Consider the following 13197-nt stretch of genomic DNA (forward strand, 5'->3'; position numbering starts at 1 on the left):
CTGATTTTTCTGAAATATCTTGCTGTAAACATGTATAGAAAATACAGTGGAGCTACCTGTGCCAGAACAGCTGTGTCAGTTATGTGTTTAGTTGCACCATGAAGGATCAGATGTAGCTCTGCATGCTGTGTTGGTGTATGTGTCAGACCTGTTTGAGAAAGAAAGTGACTGAAGCAGATACGGGGTGACCTACCCTTCATACCAGGGTTTTTATTGGCCCCCGATTCAAGCAGTTTGCATAACTCCTTTTTCTTAGCACAGATCTTTCCAATCAATTGAACAAGAGAGGAGTTAGGCTAGTGTTGAGGATTTGTGAAAGTCTTACCTATGGCATTGTCAGGAACTGGCCTTTCAGTATGAATTAGAGAGAGAACAGATGACTTGAAATCTTATAGCCTAAATCCTATTAAGATATAACAGTTCACTTTTCCTGCGCAGCTTGAGAAGATAAGAAAGGGAGGCTGTAGATAGCAAAATATGTCTTGAAGTGTTTTGTCCTTTCCTTTGTTGATGACATTCTACGAGATATAGAGAGAAAGACCCAGGAAAAGCCTAAGGGAACAATCTTGACAGAACTTCAACTACTAATTCCTTTGGGCTTTTTATTTCAGTCCTGCTTTCCAGTGTAAGTCATATCTGCACAGATGCTGGGGAATTATTCCTCTATCTTCAAGTTTTCCTTTCCCCAGTTAGATGTATTGGTTTTCTACTCTGCTCTTCCATGTTCTTGAAATTACCAGTGCACTCTTATCCCCAAATTTCTTTGTCTTCCCCACTTGCCAGGTTAGGGTTTACAGCCCCACACTGTTGAATCCTGACAGAGGTTACAGAAACCCTGCAACCACAGTCACTGATCTGTAAGTAGCCAGGGAGGTCAAAGGCAAGGGAGGAAAATATTGCAAGTCCTGTCTTGTGGGGGCTGTATTTGGGACTTAGTTCCAGGAGCACAGAGTCTGACCTGCAGGGATCTGAGGGCTCCTTTTGGTGGGGGGGGCTCACCCCCACCCTGACGGCTCCACAGCAAACACTCAATAACGCTGCTGCACTGCAACTGCTGCTGGTGACACCGCTCATCATCATCTCCCTCCACCATCTGCTGGTTTTATAGAGACATTGTCTTTTGTTGGTCAAAAGACAATGTCTCTATAAAACCATAGATGGTTAGGAGTTTTGGGGGCCCTAATTCTTTTTTGGAGCCATTCTCTCTAGCACCGGTGGAGACAATGAATATTGATAGTGCTTTTGTGTAGGGGCACTCCTCTGCCTTCCATGGGATCTTTGCCAGAGGACAAATATTACTGTTTGACTGTTCTTCTTCAGATCTGACCAGAGATCAGAAAGTTAGGAGATGTCCTCTGCAAAGTCTGACGCTAATGCAAAGCTCCATGGTGGTCAGTCCAGGACAGACTGCAATGCTAAGATGATTCTTTTTTCCCTGACAGCTGGAGAGCTACAGGCAAGTAGCAGCTTTGTGTAGTAGCATAGTATTATATATAGCAGGCATAATACAAAATGAATGAGTGTTTCTCTTAGAGTGAACGAATGAATTGCAATCTCACATCCAGAGAATTTGGAGTTGAAGAGCATGCTGTGAAACTGTTAATAAAGAAATATGTTTGCATCAAATGGCATAATTTCCTTTCTTTAAAATAAAATGTTTGATGGATTTGGGGTTTAATCTGATTTCACATACAGAATATATATCACATCTTAGCCTGTAAAAGCATCTGCTAAGCCTGGCCACATGCATACACAGATGCTGATTTTACAGCACATGCAGTGATAGGCACCTGAGAAATTGAGATCAGTGAAAAGCTGATAATGTGTTCTTGACACCACAGAGTGTGAAAGGAATTTACAATGAATAGAGATAGTTAAAGTAAAAATGTAAGTGAATGAGGGCTCAGAGTTAATAGCCATAGCATCCTTGTCCTTTATTCTTCCCAAAGTAAGTAGGTAAGGGAGCAACAATGCAATGTTTGCTGGAGAGCTCATTAGCACTAATGGTATTATGATATCAAGCAGGGCTGAAAGGTGAACTTCGAAAAAGTCACAAGTGAAGGTGACTGGGAGGCAGTTTTATCACATGGAATTAGAATAATAGCAGAAAATTGAAAACTGTTCTCAGACTACAACTAGATATTTCTACAAGACACAACTAGATATTACTGCAAGATATTTCCTTGCTGGAAAGACAGGAACCTGTGGTTTCCAATTTCAAACTTGTTCCCTGGATCCCAACCACTTCATCTGTATGTGTGAAATAGAGCCAGACACCCCAGAAATTCCTGTCATAAACTGCCAGCCAGCCACTGCAATGTCCCACCAGCAGAACCATGGTGGGCAAAAGGCATCCTCATCCACCCTTCTTCTGTCAACCCTGCAGAAGACGTGAGGGGTTCAATACAGAGCTGCCATGCTGCCAGCCCTCAAGGATTAGGATAGGAAATGGCTGTGAACACAGAGACCAAGTATGATGGCATCCTTGGTGAAGGCATCCAGGCCCCTGGTGTCACAACATCATAGGATTTAGGCACTGAGCTCAGGCTGTTATGACATCTGGGGAAAAAATGGCAAATGCCCTCTCTCTGTCCTGCCTGCACTTTAAAGTCTGTTGGAAGCTGGTTAAAAGAATGCAGGTCGATTTTGGTGAACTGGCTAATTCCAGTGAATAGCAGGATTGAGAATTGTGTTTGCTATCTCTGCTTTGCTGCTCAGTGTAAAGACCCTAGGTGTGGTGCTCTGGCAGCTCTCAGGAGTTAGCAAGCAACAAAGACTAATGGATTGTTTAAGCTTTTTAGATTTTACTCAGGATAGATACATTCAGAGAAAAAATAGAAGCTTTCAGGGTATTTATGACAAAAATTAGAAAACTATTTAGATTAGGTTCATGGATCTATTGTTCTAGAGATTTACAGGTTACAGGATCTATGGGTCTAGAGGTGTTACAGGTAATATTTTCATCTTTTGCAAATCAACATACCCATATATGAAACAAGACAAGGCCCAACTGAAGCAATATCAGAGACTTTAAAAAATAGTTTAAGTACCAGAACAACACTGAAATGCTGGTTGGCTAGATATTGAAATACCTCTGAAAATCCAGGATTGAGAACCTATGGAAATTTTTTAGTAACAGGCTTTTGCTAAGAAAGGCAGTAAAAGGAATTAAAGGTATAACTGCATTTCTTGGGGGGTGGCTAGTAAGACCGAATAATTAGGGGCATTGAACTCCAGAGAAGAATGAAAATTACTTTGGAGTAAAGGTGATCTAAATGGAGAACTTTAATTTTAAACCCTTTGCACTACAGGAGTGTAATAAGGTCACGTTTGAAAGATTAGATTCTGCTGCCTCAGTTTTGGCTGTGCTTCAAATGACAAACCCAGATGGAGATAACTTTCAGCTCTGTGTTCCTCTAAGAAAGACAAGTGTGGGGTCAGACTCATGGTGACAGACTGTAGCACCTGCTGCAGAAGGGATGGCCTGGCCTGTTTGCCTCTGACCATAGCTAACAGGCACTCCCTGCCACCAATCAGTCCCCAGTTTGGGGATGAACTCTGGTTTTCCAATCAGACTGTTGTTTATAAAATGTTAAATACCTCTTTAGGCACAATAATTACCATCAGCTTCAGCATAACCTGAAAACAACTAAAACAAGGCAAACCTGAACATGTGTAATTTACTGAAAAGAGAACAGAGAGAACAGTTCATGCTCTCTGTCCCACCTACATTCCCTCACACTCGTCAGTTTTCTCAAGGAGATGACAGAAGGAAGTCTGCCTTTACAGACTTGCCTATGGCTCCAGGAAGTCAGACATATGACCTAATGTTTCTATCATCTTCCATAGATTCAGAAGGTTTTGAGGGGGCTGTGTTTGTATGCTTTCACTTTTTTTTTTCTTTTCTTTTGTATTTCCAAATGTTAGGATATTTTTATCAATTGTCATGGTACATCTAGTGCCATGACCTGATCTTCCTCCTTTTTTTATAATTTAAGCTGTTGATTTTTATTCTGTTAAGGAATTAGCTGGGCACTTTTAGCTCCTGATTTTAATACCTCTGATTTGCCATCCAGTGACAACCTATCTTGAATGAAGTTTTTGAGCGTTATTTAGTCTCTCATCAAGAAGGAAGCATTGTTTGAAATTTTGTTGAATTTATGAATTTATGAATTGTTCTTCTTCAAACCCCCTTAGTTTGTTTCAATATTTTTTTTTAAATTTACATAATTTAAAAATTTTTACATAATCAGTTTTCTCTTAACTCTGAAGAAAAACCTGAGTTTTTTCAACTCTCTTGAATATGTGAACTAATGCATTTGGTAAGAGGATTGGGTTTTATGTGGTGACACTTTGTACATTTAGTGTATTGAAAAGGAAGCCATATGAAAATTCTTCTTGTTGTGAACACAAAAAGGGATCTTTCTTCCAGACCCCTGGAAAGACAGAGGAAGAGAGCACTTAACTGAAGAAGAGAGGGAAAGAAAAGGAAAGGAAAATCCCTTCCACAGTTTTAAAAAGTTTTTAATCAATTTAGAAAAATATAGTGACCCTCAGGTACAGACTAACAGGTTCTGAATGCCACTAGAGAGTATGTTCTTTCCCTTACCTTTGTGGTCTTTTGACAGAACAGGGTAAGGCAGGAGCTGTGTGAGGGGATAAAGTTTTGCTTTGCTGTAGCAATACTCCAAGGGACACCTCTGCAGGCATCACCTGCTGAACTGAAATGAAAGAGGTGCCGGTCTTGGGAGGAGGAGGCAAAGAGGCAATTTCCTTTTTAAGACATAGCAGTCCATGGGGATCTATGTTGAATATCCTTTTTCAATGAGAAAAGGATGATTTGGAAGTTGCACCACCAAGATTATATGAGTGGTGATGGGGAGAGCTACCTGCTTTTCCTTTCTGGACTTCCTCTGTGCCTGTATTGGCCTGAATATGAGGGTCTTGAATCTAGGGGAATCATTTCTTTACAAGAAACAGCAGAAGATAGAGCAATATTATATGGGAAAGAACCAAACACTCTATGCTCATTCTTCTTTGATCCCTAGCATAGGTCTGAATCCTGTCCCAGTTCAGTGACATTTGTGCTTTGCTGGCCCACAAACTACCTCTGTGTCCTTTCCACAATCTTCTTCTTTTACACTTCATTTGCTGTAAATGCTGATGCAACACAGCAGGCATCAGCATGGGCACTTCTGTGCCCAGCCTGGATTTAGGAGATGGTAATAAGGATATCCAAGTCCCTTGCATTCTTAATCAAGCAAATATTTAGTCAAAAGCCAAGCAAATCTTGGTGCTCTCTAGTCACACATGAGGACACATCTGTGCAGCCAAGTGCAGGCAGAGTCCTCAGCAGCATGCTGAGCTGGCTACTTGGTTTCCCAATCAAAATATCTCTCTCACCTGGCCTTATCAGAGAATCAGAATATCTGTTGTATTAACCTTGAGCTACTCACAATTTGAGGTCCTTCTGCTATAGGTTTTGGATTTCCTCTTCTAGCAGTTGTTGTTTTTATGGGCCCAGACATTCAGCTCAGGAAATTCTGTACAACCTTGCAATTCACTAATATGCAGTGGGTTTTCTTACATTATAATTTCTAACAGCAAATGCCACTGCTTTATTCCAAACAATAAATGTTTCAAAGGGTTTTGTACTAATGATTCATCTCATGGGCTCTTTTTTTGTGATACACAGTGTTCAACTCCTTTCACATTTAGAGACTAAGGTGATATTCTTAATACACTGTGTCTCAGAATATGTAAGAGAATTTAACTTTATTCAACCAGTTCAATAAAATTCAACCAATGAAATACTCTTGAAATGAATGTTGAACCTTGTTCCTTGTTCATGGGGCAGTGTCTTGAAAGAAATCAATAATAATGCAGATATGCTGGACTTTAATCAAGTGAATTGATTTTTAACTTAAAAAATAGCAAGTAGTTTGACTTGTGTCTTCTGGAAACAGTGGAAAAACTAACAATAGTCCATGATCAATATCATACACAGGCACTAATTTTAGAACCTAAATGTGTTGAGTAAGGATTGTATCTGCTGCAAATATCTACATCTGTTGAAGGTGATAGGAAGTGCCATCAGGTAGGAGCATCTACAGATATAATAAAGAGAGCAGACCTGTATGCAAACCTAAGAGTAATTGAAACCTTGACTGTATGCAACTATTCATGTTTCCCTAATGAACTAAATTCTAAAAATTTCTATTAGCTGTAAGACATAGCTAAATCTTCATAGATAAATGCAATTATCAGTGTCAACACCAATTTTCTAGTACAGAGAATAAGGAAAAGAAGAGCATGCCATTATAAAACAGTTTTCCATTTTTCCTCATGACCTGTATCCTCAGGTAGTTATACTCCTTTTCCCTTTTAAAATAAACAATATTGAAAAGAATTAGCAAAAAAAGCAGGAGAGATGTGCAATAACAGTCTGGATTTTAATGCAGAATCTGACTTTATTGCATGAAACAACCCTGTTAGGAGAGCACCAGCAGCAACTTGAACACAGCAGCTTTGCTCAGTCTGGGCTGAAGAGGCTGAAGCCTGTCTGGTATCACCTGCTATTTTCAACCTTGATGAAGTTTGTCTATTTTCTACAGTCTAGGAGAAAAATAGTTTCATCAGTAGCAGCTGTAAACCCTCATGGTCCTAACTCAGGTAGTCTGGTTTTTGGTTTTTCTTTCTTTTTCCCTACTTCTAATGTAATTAAAGAGAAGACAAAGCAGACCTATTCCTCACAGGGCTGCTGCAGTGGGGTCACCTGCAGGGTATGCTGGCAAACAATACATGCTCACATTGTCCTGAACCAGCCTTGATTTTTTTTTTTTTTTCTCAGTTTTTTCATAGCTTTATGATTCTGAGAAATATTTGAATTAACATCACAGAAAGAATGAGGGAGTGAAGTCTCTTGCACCCAGGTTAAGACATGCTTGAATGAGGATACATTCAGTCAGTCAAAGGCTCCTCTGAAGACCCTTTTGAAGACATAGTCCACACAGACACTTCCTTGGAAACAGACAGGCTTTTCTCTGTTTTAAACAGAGTGCTGTGCTAGATGGACCATGTGTCTCATCCACCATGGCAGTTTTTGCGCTCTTTTCTGCTCTGGGGATGCTTCAGTAACTATACTCGGAATCTGGAGCCAAATATGACAATGAATCCTAAAAAAAATGCTCTGCATAGATAAGTTACAGAATTTGCCTGTGGCCAGCAACACTGACCATGTTTCCTAACATAAGAAAAATGAACACTGGCAGTGTGTCAGGAAAAGAGGCTGATAGGGATTGCAGAAGAAGCATCCTGAATAGAAGCAGCATGAGTGACATCTAAAGAGAATAAAAAAAAAAAAAAAAACAAACCAAGGAGAATGAGTCTGAGTAGAATTGAATTAATAATGGCAAAAGTTTAAATCTCTGTTCTTAAAAAGATGTTAAAATATCTGAATGCTTCATGCATTTCAGATCTCTCTAATCTATTTCCTTAGCTGGATTTTTATGTTTTAGATAACTTATGTTGCATCTGTTTGTAGAGGGGTGGTGAAGTCTTATATTCAAATCAAATTTTAAATTATTTTTGACTGGTAGCTGACTCCAAATACATATTATGCCTTCATGTGTGATAACCTTAGGCTAATATTCATAGCAACTAATAGTATTTAACCATTGAAAACAGCCTAGCCTGGTGCCATTTATGCAAACTGGTCTTTCCCACAATTTGGAAAATGGAATTTTTCTTCATGAAAATGAATCCAAAACATAGTTTTCACCTCTAAATCTCCCATGTTATCCTTCAAGCCTGCCCCTTCACTTTTTAGATATAGCATGCCACAAGCAGAGGGAATCTCTGCTGTCACCCTTCCATTACTGTTCTTCATTAGGGATAAATATCCAGGTTCCAACACAGTAGCTTATATGCTGTTTAGTTTTGCCATTTTATTCAAGTGGGGTAAGCCAATGCTATCTGGAGTTACAGAAAAAGCCTCAGCTCCTGGATCCACTTCATTGTGCCTTAGCTGCCATTCAGGACTTGGAAAATATTCTCTTTCTCCTAGTCAGACAGCAAAGTTTCAAATTATGATTAATGTCTTTGGAAGTCAAAAGGATTCAATAAATATAATAGGCAGACAGTGTAGACCTCTTGGCATTTGAAGCAAGCTCATGTTTATGCATAATAAATATTAAATGATTTTTGTGTTTCAGACTGGTACTATATATATCCAAATATTATAGACAGTTTGCTTCCTTTGCCTTTTTGTTCTGAACAATGTGACATCTCAGAATGTGTTACATACACGTTTTGGTCTCACTATGTACGCTTCCCTGTGTTTTATACCCTGATTGATGGTGCATGGAATGGTGAATGAATTTTCCCAAGCATCTTTTCACATGTGAGTGTCATGGGGGAAAAAAATAATCTGCAAGACTTTATCTGTCAATGTGGCTCGACAGGACACAGTTCTGAAAAAGGGGATTTGCCCCTAACTGTCTTTGGTCCTACCACTGCCATGCACTAAGCAGCAGCTTCTTTGAAGAAAAAGACACTTGACAAAATTAGTATGTTCAAAATTTTATGTAGTAGCAGAGTACCACAGTAAACTGACCTCAATTACATTTATTGCTAATGAAACCCCTACAGAGCTACACAGTGGTAACAAATGTACAATATCTTGAATATGATTATAGGAGAAAACCCCCTTTTTTTACCTTACCATTTCCACGATCATTTGTTCTTCTACTTCAGTTATCTGAGATTCTCTCCTTGCATGTGATGAGGTGGCACCATGCCCAGAGATGTAGTAGCTCTTGTTTAGTCTTTTCCTTGCATGCCTTGGAATGAGTTCTCTGATGAAGCTTACTAATTTGCATTTTGATATTTTACCTTCCCCCATTCCCTTTCCCCTCTCTGTTCTTCTCCTACTTTTCTTCCCTACACCAAGAATTTCAAGATAGCTTTTCAGGGGGGATTGTTTTCCCTGCTTTCATCTCTACCTCCCTCAGCTGCACTATTGTAGATGGCTTTGTTTTTCTTTAATGGATTTTCTTGTAGTGGTGAATAATTGTTTGGTTCACTGCTTCGTTTTTCATGCTTCATTTGCCTCATGTTCAAACTTTTGCACTCCCTTGAGCAATTTACTTTTGTTGCTCCTGCTTTGCTCTGCAGCCTGTGGCTAGGATGAGTGCTCAGCCAGGAGCTCAGGCTGAGGCTTCTCAAGGCAGCAGCTGTGCCTTGCTTTACTTCTGGTTTGCTGGTTTCTGTAGCATGAAAACATCATTTTCCTAGTGGTGTTTTGTACCGCTGGCTGGTGAGAAGGAACATGGAGCAGGTGGGTTGGCCTTTAGCAGCTCAGGGGATTAGCAGCTGGTGGCAGTAGAACAAGCAGAAATTTCTCGTCTTTGTGACAAAAGGCAGAGCATGAACTGAGAAAACAGGTAAGGACTATGTGCTGATTGGCTGTCTCTTTGGCTTGTCTTTGGATCCTACTTCTTTCAAGTGTTACTCAGTAATTGCAGATTCTGTCTAATATATATGAATTTAAGTAATATGTCACCATAGGCATTACCATACATGTGACTATTTCTACTTAAAAATGTGCTAGAACAGGAAAAAAACCTCTAAACTCATGCAGAAATAGGGATCCTGACTTTCTAGATGAATTGAAAGTTTGCGTCTAGTTGAAATGCTAGGACTGCATGCTCATTCTGGCCTTTTCAAAGTGACCTTGGTCCTGGGTGGAGTTTGTACCTCCAATTCCTTCCAGATCATTTTGCTGGGCACTTATTTACATGAAAACCAGGGCAGAGGAAAGGGTAAGAATTAGAACAAACCTATGCACTTTGTTCTAATTGAGAGGTAGGCTGGACCCCTGATGTCCACAGTTGCCTGGGCTTTGGAAGTGTTTTATTTCAGGTAAGGAGCATTAACCAAACATAGCATGTAGTGCCTTCTCTGAATTACAGTATTTTTCCATAAGGTCACTGTCTACGTGAAGAATTTGGTCAGGTACTACAAAAACAATTGCAGAATAATGACATTTCAACACCTACTTTTGCCCTTTTCTCCACAGTTTTTCTTGTAGCAGATGCCAGCTCCAGGGGGTATACATGGATGTCAAAATTTGAATTGCAGGCACACTGTGTATTTGCTTCTTTTCCAGGTGCCATAGTCTAAATAATGCAGTTTAATCACTCTGAAGGGAAACAAAATAAGAACAATAAGATTCCAGGCAAATTTAGGTTAAAAGATCCAGTTACCTGATTATAGTAATGTACATAATGTGCCTGTGCATCATTACAGCAAATGCGATCATATCACATTATATTCTTGTATCTATTCACTGTAGAGCCCAGAGATCCATATTTTCATTTTGCAAGCAATACTTTTGTTTGACCATTTGCATGCAATGTATATATGCAACTGAAAAATCCAGTATTATGGTGTTGGAAAAAAAACCCTCTCTAATAAAAAGGGATCTCTAATAAACCGAGTAGTTGATTTAGATTTCCTTGTGATAAATTCTACATTTCAAAGTGATGGTTTGGTTTGTTTTATTTCAGATAAAATATTAAAACAAATCCCTTTGCTAATGCTGCCCCAAGCAATATATCATTTTTTAAATCTTCCAGAAACAAATAAAGACAGCCTAGAGCTGGCCACAGCCTGGGTCCTACTGAACTCTTAGAGCCAGCGGAGAAGTGCAGATGGTGGAAAGATTGCTGGATATGAGTAAACTGCAGTCAACCTTGGGCTGCTAGTAGGTAGATGGAAAGAAGAAAAACTAAATAACTCTGGTATTTAAGGAATTATACTCCCCAACTTAATGTTCCCCACTAAGACTAACCATGTGCTGCTCGCTCACTCCTTCCTTCCCAATCCCCACCACCTGTAACGGGATGGAGAGGAGAAATGGAGGCACAAAATGTAAAGATCTTTAGTTAAGATAGGAACAATTTACTGGAAACAGCAATGAGATAAGAAAATGAACAGTAAAAGCAAGAATGACAGAGGGTACAAGCCTCTGGAAAATGACATGAGGTGGTAGAGAATAACCTCCAGAATCTAGCCATGCTCTCTCCTGACTACTGCAAAACTTAACCCTGTCTTGGCCAGAACCAGGACATTATCTCTTCAACCCCCCCTTGTGAAATATATGGTTGACTAGAGAGTAGTAACTTGGCCAGGTAGGATGAGGCTTAAAGCAACCTGGCCTAGTGGGTGTTATCCCTGCTTACTGCAGTGGGGTTGGAAGTAGATGATCTCTGAAGTCCCTTCCAACCCAAATCATTCTATGAGTCTGTTCACTGGATTTCCCATTCCCTTCCCCAGACGAGGTCCATATTAAGCTGAACAGCTCCAAGAGACTTCTGACCCTGAAAGTAAGTGCACAGGTCATGTGGCTTCTTCCATCCTAAAAGTAAAACAGGAAAACCACAGGGAATCTTTATCTGTATATAAATGTGGAGTATCCCATGGTGTGTGTCACCTTGTGAAGCATTTCAGCCCTGTACAGAGATCACAGCTCTCATGGGCCAAAGCCACATGTGGCAGGGAAAATGCAATTAAACAGTACAAGTTGTCATGGAAACAGCTTGAGCCTGGGCCCTGACTCTTTTTATTTCCTGGTACACACAAATCTATGCATCACTGGCCAATTTAAGTGGGTGCTTCCAGTCAGGATCAAGGAAAGTCTGCAGCAGTCATCTCTGCCAGGGCATTGTACCTTGTAAGGGGCTTGGTGTGAGATGTAGCCTTCAGGAGAGTCCTCAGAGCTGGCAGTGAGACATTGGGTCTTCAGGAGGTTTTGCATGGAGCAGATGAACAAAGCCAAAGTTGATATAGGAGATGTTTAAGACAAAATGAAAAATAAAATAAACAAGCTAGGGTGAGATTAAAACAAACATCCAAATGAGGTTTATATAATTTTAAATAAGGACATAGGCACATGATTGACTTAGAATGGGATACCAGTTTACAGCCTGTTGCTTCAGCAGCCCACCTCAACAGCCACTACAGGTCCGCCAGTACACGCTCTCGCTGTAACTGAGCTATGTGTGTGTCTGAACTCTGAGCTGGCAGAAATGAGAACCCATGCATAACACCACCTGTCTTCAGGGCTGGCCTTCTTTGGGATGACCTTTATTTCCCCCAGGACATCATAATGCATAGAATCTAAGGCCATTGAAAGATTTCCTTTCAACTTTCCTCTCTTGGTTTGTTCAGTTTGGGTATGTGTTCTATGTTTTGCTGTTGAAAGTAGGAGATGAAAGGGAAGGGAAAGAGAGAAGCAAGAAGGAAGTCACTCTTATGCTTCCCAGAATAAAACAGCTGCAAATCTTCTTGACCTTCATGTGGACTGTACAAAAGAAAGACAAAATTGCTCCCCCCGCTCCGTGCCCTTTCAATATTGTCAAGGTGGTGGCCCAATTAATGCTGTGTGCTAGGCATGCAGAATGGCAGGGTTTTATTTAGACACAAACATCTTCATCTCTGCTGAATAAAAAGCAACTAATTCAGATTTCCTCAGACTGCACAACCAGTTCCTATTAACAGTAATTAGAATGAAGTATGTGCATTGAGGGAAAACAGATGTAAATGATGAAGAGATGCAAGCCTGGTCTCAATCCCTCCAAAGAGTTATCACCACCTTACAGCTTGAAGTGTCTGTCTGCAACATGTCTTCAGAAGGATTTGGAAATTGCCTTTGTGAGGTAAAAATTTTGCCATTGGTTCTATTTATGTCAATGTTGTCCTACATGTCTGAAAGTGGAGGAAAATTATTTGTTACACAAAATATATATGATACCTGTGCAAATACAAATTTTAAGGAAGATATCAGTAAATTTAATTGGATTTTTCCCTGCTTCTCTTACCAAAAAGATTATATAAAAAACAGCAGTGTAAAAAAAAAAAAAAAAAACTAACTTCCTTCCTGTAATCCTGTAACAGGATTAGCTTATTTCACAAGGGGTGAAAGTCTGTAAAAAGCAGAAGAAACTGAATTAAACAGTAAGTCTAGCATTAACAAATTAAAAAAAAAAAACCCTCAGGTATTGTTTCATTTCAACAAATTATAATAAGGATAACCCCACCATCTAAGGTAAGGATGAGTGGATGGATAAATCATCCTCTGAACATGGTAATTCAGAATTCATGTTTAACTTTTAGTTGCTACCATTGCTTCAGACA

Source organism: Vidua macroura, chromosome 1 (genome assembly GCF_024509145.1).
Source record: "Vidua macroura isolate BioBank_ID:100142 chromosome 1, ASM2450914v1, whole genome shotgun sequence".
NCBI classification, from domain to species: Eukaryota; Metazoa; Chordata; class Aves; order Passeriformes; family Viduidae; genus Vidua; species Vidua macroura.